Genomic DNA, 8,429 nt, shown 5'->3' on the forward strand with positions numbered 1-8,429 from the left:
AACAAAGTCAATTTGACATAAAATTTGTTTCGATAATATTTTAAAAAGTCATCTTGAAAGGAAAGGTCCAAATATAAAAAAGAAAAAAAAATTAAAAACTAGGTTAAAAAAAGTTGTTCCAATTTTAACATAATTTTTGATAAAAAATTCATTTACCTCAAAACCCATGACATACGTGCAATTTTTACTTTAAAATGCTTATTAGGGTCCAAGTCAATTTGAACCTGCCAAGCTACATTTGGAACAAGCCCTGTGTCGTACCCATATTTTGGCATGTAACAAAGTAAAATTCTTTCACCATCAAGCCACACTTAAAAAAAAAAAAAATTGTTGATGAAATAATATTTTAAAAATATAATTGCTTTTAAAAAATTAATACTTTAAGAATAAAATTAAATCATAAAATAATTTAATATTCTCGATACAACTGAAATGTATTTTAAAATACGAAACGCATCACAAAATATTTTGTCATACTGAACTAAGATCAATGCACACAGTTTATATCAAATTTCTACCAGTGATGAAATCGAACGGACGGTAGCTTGACACGTAGACAAACTCAGTTTAAGAGAGGACTTTCTCCCCGTATAGAATCACGATCTGAAGTTAGGGGGACCAGTGTCATGATAGGATGATAGCGATGGCTCTTTTCTTTTTTGTTTTTTGTTTTTAAAAAAAATCAGGGTCTATGATAGATAACATGCATCGCACGCCTTTAAACGCAGTTGAATAATAATAATAATAATAATAATAATAATATTTGGTAAGTATTCCTATTATCTTAATATAAAACATATTTAACTAATTTGATTAAATTAAAAAAGTTAGGTAAGTTAGTTAATTATAATAAATATGACATGTTTTTCTTAAAACACCATAATCATCTTTTATAAAATTCTCTCTCCATCTTCTATTTAATTATGATTGAGAGAGTATTTATAGGGATAATTTAAAAAAAAATAAGCCTTATATTTAAGACAACAATCAACTCAATAATTAATTTCTATATTAAACACAGGAGGAATAGTAGTTTTAAACAAAAAATAATGCCTGTCAGGCTCTGACCAATAATGATTCTTCCAATTAAGTTCCACCACAGCCCCGAAAAAGAAGAAACATGTGCCCCTCAAAAATAATTTCTTCCCGGTAGGTGCGAGTTCATGAAAATCAAATTAATAATATTATCCCAAGTCCTTAGCATAACAGTATGACTTAGCTGGTTAATTTAAGAAATTAAAAAAAATTATCAAATTCCTCAATTATAATATATATGTTATATGATCTCTTTATGTATATTATTATATTATATATCAATTTATAAGTGAGAGAAAAATTAGTTTTTAAAAAATGATAAATATAAATACTTCAAAATAATTTAGTAACTCCATTAATCTCTTCAAATTAGTTAACTATATTTTATATTAAGGACCAAAGATAATAATATCATGTTAATATCAGGAATAATATGCAAACTTATTCACAAAATACTCACTCGACATCATATTAATGTTTATTTGGGTATAAAAATACTACGAGGATTTCAAATGAGTGCAAAAATTATACACGGTTAATTTAAATAAACACCTAGCAAAAAAAGTTAATTTAAACAAACGTAAATTGACTATTAGAGTATAAATGCACGTGCGGTCCATCACTAAAAAGTAACAAATACTCGTATTTACTTAAATAAACGGTGGTGGCATTTTAGTATCATTTTGGAGTTTTCATTACGATGTGAGACACACATTCATGAATATTTCACAGATAGATTTATTATTATTATTATTATTATTATTATTATTATTATTATTATTATTATTATTATTATTATTATTATTATTATTATATCATCGAATATATGTGTGTTTTATTGGACTTGAATTCAGAGCAAGGAGGAAAACGATGGGAAGCTTATCTTAAACAAACGCAGTCTGGGACTTATCCATCATAATGAGGATTTGAATTAAAAAAATGCTCTTTTATCTTTAAAAGTTAAAAAAAGGAGAAGAAAATTTCGAAACAAATTAATACCTAACATCTTTTTGTTTCCTTATAGATGCCGGCAAGGAAAGAGAGAAGAAATTGATGAGCGTTGAAATTCAACATGCACATTCCATAATTTCAAACCCCTACGTTTCTACGTACTTACATTTCACTGCCCTTATTTCAAACCAATCAATTCATATATATGTCCATTTAATTAATAAATCAAATTGCTGACTATATACTTTTTTTTGGGTTAGGTAAAAAGTAGCTATATACATTTATTCGCCTGAAAATCAGGAGTTTGAACAAAGAAAATTGAAGTTCTAGACTTTGTCAAAGTTGAATGGTTAATGCCAGAGATTTGATGCTTATAGATATATCAGTAGAATTTTAATGCTAATATTTTGAATCAGAGGGAGTATTATGTTTAAGTCATCCTTTAATTTAACGGCATTGATATTGGCATAAGTTGGTCAAATTAATGCAAGAATCTCCATCCAAACCAAAAGTCTTGGGCGAGAAAAACCTATGGACTTTTGAATTCAGACCTTACTGAAGCAGTCTTAAATTTCAGCGCAGATACCTTAAACTTACTGAAAGCTCAATATGAAAATTCGAAGAAATAAATGTAACATGGATGTGCATGAGATCACACGTGAAACTATTCCTCGTCTATTCAATCTTAGAGAAAAAGAACGAAACTGTAGTTGATAAAAAGGAATAAATTAAGAAGATTAATCATATATATAGAGTATTATATTTTGGAAGAATAATTTGAAACCAGTCTTTTTTTTTAGTATTAAAGAATTGATAGATATAATTTAGTTAAATAATTTGGATGCATGTGAGATATTTGAAAAATAATAAGGAATGATATCCATTTATTAATGGTCCTTGCCGAAAGGTACGAATCAATGAATAGCTCTGCCATACCATGAAATGGATTTGGCACTAAATTCTCAACTAACAATGAACCTGACGCTTATGCTGTCTAAAATTTATACATCCATATATACGTACAAACAAATATATACATATATATATAGTAGGGATGTCTGATAGATAAAAATATTGATAGGGATATATGGTCACACACGAAAATATAAGATTCATCATAAACATAAGCATGAAAGAGTTGAAATGGCATATAAAGAGAAAATTGTTAAAAAATTATTTAAAGTGGTTGGAATACATTCATATAAGCAAGTTCATTAGATATGTTCATGACGAAGTTATTGAACAAGACTTTTTTTATTAACAATTTATTTAAAAAATTTGGTTGTTAATAAAATAAAGCGGTATCGTGCAATTTATATACCCACCCATACTAAATAGGGCAAGACTTATTGTTGTGTATGAATATACGTATATATAATACAAATATTAATCAGTAGTAGACAGTGGTCCAATATATTGACTAGCAATTAGCAAATTAATTGAACAAAGAGGAACAGTCACGTCACGTTGTCCGATCCATCTAACATTTCAATTTCTTATTCAATTCTGTCACTATAAATCAATAAAAACGGACAATGAGTGGCCAACAATAAAGACAGATATGATATTCTACCAAAAACGTGAAACAAGTTAATAATATAAATATAATGGGTATGGGGGTGTGTGGGTCGTATGTAATTAGGGATTCAATATGCTAATGAAGTAATGCAAAAAAATAAAATAAAAAACAAAACAGAGATAGGTAATACTACAACTATTTATATGGGTATATTTTCTGTTATATATGTAAATTAAAATTGTATATTTCGTTGTCATTACAATCAAAGCAATATTTAGTAAAGAAAAAAAATTATTTACAAGTTACTATGATTTCACCTGGTTTTCGGAAGAAAAAAAATAGATTCTTTATCATGTGCTTAAAACCAAGCGAAACTAGCCAACGAGAGTAAATTCAGTTGGAAATTAGTCGGCTTGTAACATACAAGATCATGAGTTCAAATTCTACTGTTGATGTGAGGATTTTGTTGATGGGAGATTTGTAAATATTTTTGCAAGTTTTTTTTGAGTTTAGAGACATGTTCTGGCCTAGTGAGCTCCCAAACCTAACTCGCCTTAACTTTAAAAAAAAAAAAAACAAGTGAAATTATAAAAGCCTAATAAAAATTACAGAAACCTAATTTTTAAAATTATAGTGAATTATAAATTAATCTTCCCTTTAGCAAATAAAGTATGATTGCTTATTTTAGTAATGTAATTACATTTTTAGTTAGAGTTTTTTAAGAAAATATTATCACGTCATTTCTTACTATAAAAGATGCAGCACCTAAATTTTTTATTTTTTTTTAAATATTTTTTTGCCAGCCTGAAACTTTGATTTCTGCTTTAAGAATACTTGCTTCAGTTCTTTTGGGGTCACAGTGTTCTCTTTCTAAAGAATTATCATCTTCAAATTAAAAAATTGCTATTTTATGTTTTGGTTCAAGAAATTTGAAAATGACAATTCAAAGTAATTAAGAAAAATAAAAAGAATTGTGGATTGAAATTAATTATTGTGTGCTTGAAAGTGGAAAACAATATGTATATATAAGGACATGATCCACGCGTTGTTTAACAGATAAGTAATTAGCTTGTCCTTTATAACTAGTTAATGACGAATCCAACCTAACTTTTATGTAGGGAGAAATTAATTAAGTTTGGCTTCTTTGCTTATAAACTAATATAAATATGAAATTCAGTACAAAATCCCAAAAATGCCCAAATTGAATTAAATGCTTTTGTTTTGGATTGATGCACATTTTCATTATCAAAGTGGAAAAAAGCTGCCAACCAACTTTTCCAAGTGGCCATAAATTATTTGTCCTACAATTGAATTTCAAAACATAAAAAATGTAACACGATTACTTCTTTTGCATATTTTGATTGTTATGTGTAATTAAAGCATATTTTGATTCATAAATTGCACAAAGTATAAAAAACCAACTGCATTGTTCTTGACTTGTAAATAATTCACATAGGACAAAATTTAGATCAAGTTAATTCAGTTCATCATATTAGGTATAGAAAACCAGTCAGATTAACCCAGCTGGATTAGTTCAACACATCACCACTTAACCCTTATTGAGCACCATTAAAATCTGAAGTCTGGCTCCTCTTCTTCAAACCACCGTCAATTAATGGAGCTAATTAGAATAAAAAGACAAATAGGAGAATATATAGATATATATATATAAGAATATATATATCTGTATATATAATGGGTTGGCCCTAAAATAAGAAGTTCATTCCTTCAATTAAATATTTTCTAATTTAATTATATTCTTTTAATAATATTTTGTTTATATTAATAACCACTAATATGTCTTTTAGTACTGTTGCTAATTGGGGAGTATAGAGTGCGGATACTATGTAATTAGTTATATGTATGAAAGTAATTACAACATACACTGTTAATAACTCTCACCATGTAATTATATATGCAATATATGATTTTATCAGTGCGGTTGTTGTAAATTTTGATAACCGCTGGTTTGTTTTGCTTGCATTTTAATTTTCTGGTGTTTATAAACCAAACCTCTTATATAAGTGAAGAGATTGATTTTATGAGAAATTTTTGTATAGCTTCTTACTTGAGCAAAACAATTGGTCTTATTCTTTTAGAATTTTGTAATGAGTTTCATCAATTGGTATATACTCACTACAAAAAAATAGACTTTAGGCGACGACTTTCGGCGGCGACAAAAAAAGTCGCCGCTGAAAGTCCACTTTCGGCGGCGACACCAAAAAGTCGCCGCTGAAACCAAGACTTTCAGCGGCGACAAAAGTGTCGCCGCCGAAAGTCGACTTTCAGCGGCGACTTTTCTAGTCGCCGCTGAAAGTTCGCCATTGAAACCAAGACTTTCAGCGGCGACTTTTTTTGTCGCCGCTGAAAGTATAATATAATAATATATATTTTATTTTACAATATTAATAAACAAATTGCCGAAAATGGACCTTCAGCGGCGACTTTTTTTGTCGCCGCCAAAAGTGGACTTTCAGCGGCGACTTTTTTTGTTGCCGCTGAAAGTGTAATATAATAATATATATTTTATTTTACAATATTAATAAACAAATTGCCGAAAATGGACTTTCAGCGGCGACTTTTTTTGTCGCCGCCGAAAGTATAATATAATAATATATATTTTATTTTACAATATTAATAAACAAATTGCCGAAAATGCAACTTCAGCGGCGACTTTTTTTGTCGCCGCTGAAAGTATAATATAATAATATATATTTTATTTTACAATATTAATAAACAAATTCAATCTGGCTCAGCGGCAAGAAGGTTGGACACGAAGGGAGGCGGTCACGAGTTCAAACCTGGAAGAAGACACATTTAAGGTGAAAATATTTAGACGATGACGTGGCGAGGAGGAGTGACGTGGCAATGATGTGGAGGTGGCTAGTGATGATGTGGCAGTCGGCGGTGATGACGTGGCCGCCGATGGCGATGACGTGGAGGTCGACGGTGCTGACGTGGCGGCCGGAGACGATGACGTGGCACTGGCGGTGATGACGTGGCATTGGTAAAGCCAATTCTTCTTAGGCATTACTTTCAGCGGCGACAAAAAAGTCGCCGCCGAAAACACTTTCGGCGGCGACATTTGTCGTTGCTGAAACTTCTAAAAGTCGCCGCTGAAAGTATCTTTTAACGGCGACCTTTTTAGTCGCCACTGAAAGTTTTTCAGCCACGGCTGCTACGGCAACGACTTTTCAGCGGCGACTTGTCGCCGCAAAAAACTTTCGGCGGCGACTTTTGTACTTTCAGCGGCGACTTTTGTCGCCGCTGAAAGTCAATTTTTTTGTAGTGACTAGTGGTTCAGGACATTAGTATTATTTGTTTAGTTGGATATATATGATTGCTGACTTGGCTAGCTGTAATTTGCAATTCAGAGAGGTTAAATAACAAAATATATAATATATTAAAAAATAGATTTTCCATATTGGTTATATGCACAACCATCATAGAAAACCATATCAACGATGATTAGCTTAGCTTAGTTAAACAACATGGTAAAATAGAATCAACGATGGTTATTAAATATAAATGATGTATTAAAGGCATATTCTACAATGGTTATTTGTGCTAACCGTTACAGAATCTAACATTTCATGTTCCCTTTTAACACTCGTAGAAAATCATCAAAACTCCATCACCTGTATACACGTCCCTCATTTAACTATCGTTAAAACCCCTCCTTGACTGACGTTAATTACCTTTTTGCAGTAGCACAAATTTTATAGATTAAAAAATTGGTTAAAATTAATTAAAAGCGATAGATGAGTGTGTATACACACTCTAAATAACTTATAGAGGGCTGAGGTGAGTGAGAGAGAAAATAAGTGAAAAAAAGATAAGAGAGAATAATTAAGCAAGAAAAGTGATGAGATAGACGTGCAATGTGTAATTAATTGGAGATAAATGAAAATGAAAAAAATATATTGAAAATTTAAATATCTACACAGTGTAATTTATATTTTTAAAAAAAACACTACAATACAACCCTAGTTATTTAAGAAACTGTAACTTAGGAAAGAATAATCATGGGTAGTAATATATACTCGTATTATTGTTAAAATTGAATAAAGTAAAGTAGTTGGCAAAAAATAAAAAAAAAGTAGTTGGCATATTTGATGATGTTATGTTGTTGGTAATTTCCATGGATGTTCCTAGAAATGACGAAGATGGAGAAAGGAGGCATGATGGCCACTAATCAACAACTAAATGATGATGTCTCTCTTGTGCCTTCGAACTTACTTGCAATCTCAACATCATGAGGTGTCTTTCAAAAGAGTTGTCCAACTTCACAACCGCGTACAGAAAGAAAACAAACACGGACGCAAACTTTGATCATCACTTTACACACATACACTCTCTCTCTCTCTTTTTCTCTCTCTAAAACTAGATTTCATGATTGCCCCATAGAGCAAGATAAGAAGGAAAGGGCATGGCATTTTCTGCCAGAACCCTAATAATTTTGTTGACTGGCGAACATGTGATCGATGGAGTGGAAGAGGACCACTTTAATTTGTTGGTGCGTAGTGCAAGTTTTTTTCTTTCAATAACTTACGCACTCGTTATACCTTCTATTGAGAGTTTGACACTTGAACCTCACACACTTGAGAAATATTTAAGGGAGGTGCTTAGTGTTAGTTAAGTTACAAAACCTTTTGGGTTTTTTATCCTCATGAGTTTAGATGAGTTGGGTCTTAAGAGCTCATTTAGGTTAGGATATGCCTAAAGACTCAAAAAAAAAAAAAAAAACTTATTGAGGTACTTATGTATCACCCCCAAGAAGGTCTTCACATTGATAGTAGTATTTGACTTCACGACATTGCATGAGTTATAAATCAACTTCTTATTCTCTGGATCAACTTTTGCTTTTTTCCCCCTAAACATTAATCATATAGTAAATTTAATATTATCGAATAACTTACAAAGA

Source organism: Neltuma alba, unplaced genomic scaffold (assembly GCF_004799145.2).
Source record: "Neltuma alba isolate B1F8T4 unplaced genomic scaffold, ASM479914v2 tig00002147_pilon, whole genome shotgun sequence".
Classification (NCBI taxonomy): Eukaryota; Viridiplantae; Streptophyta; class Magnoliopsida; order Fabales; family Fabaceae; genus Neltuma; species Neltuma alba.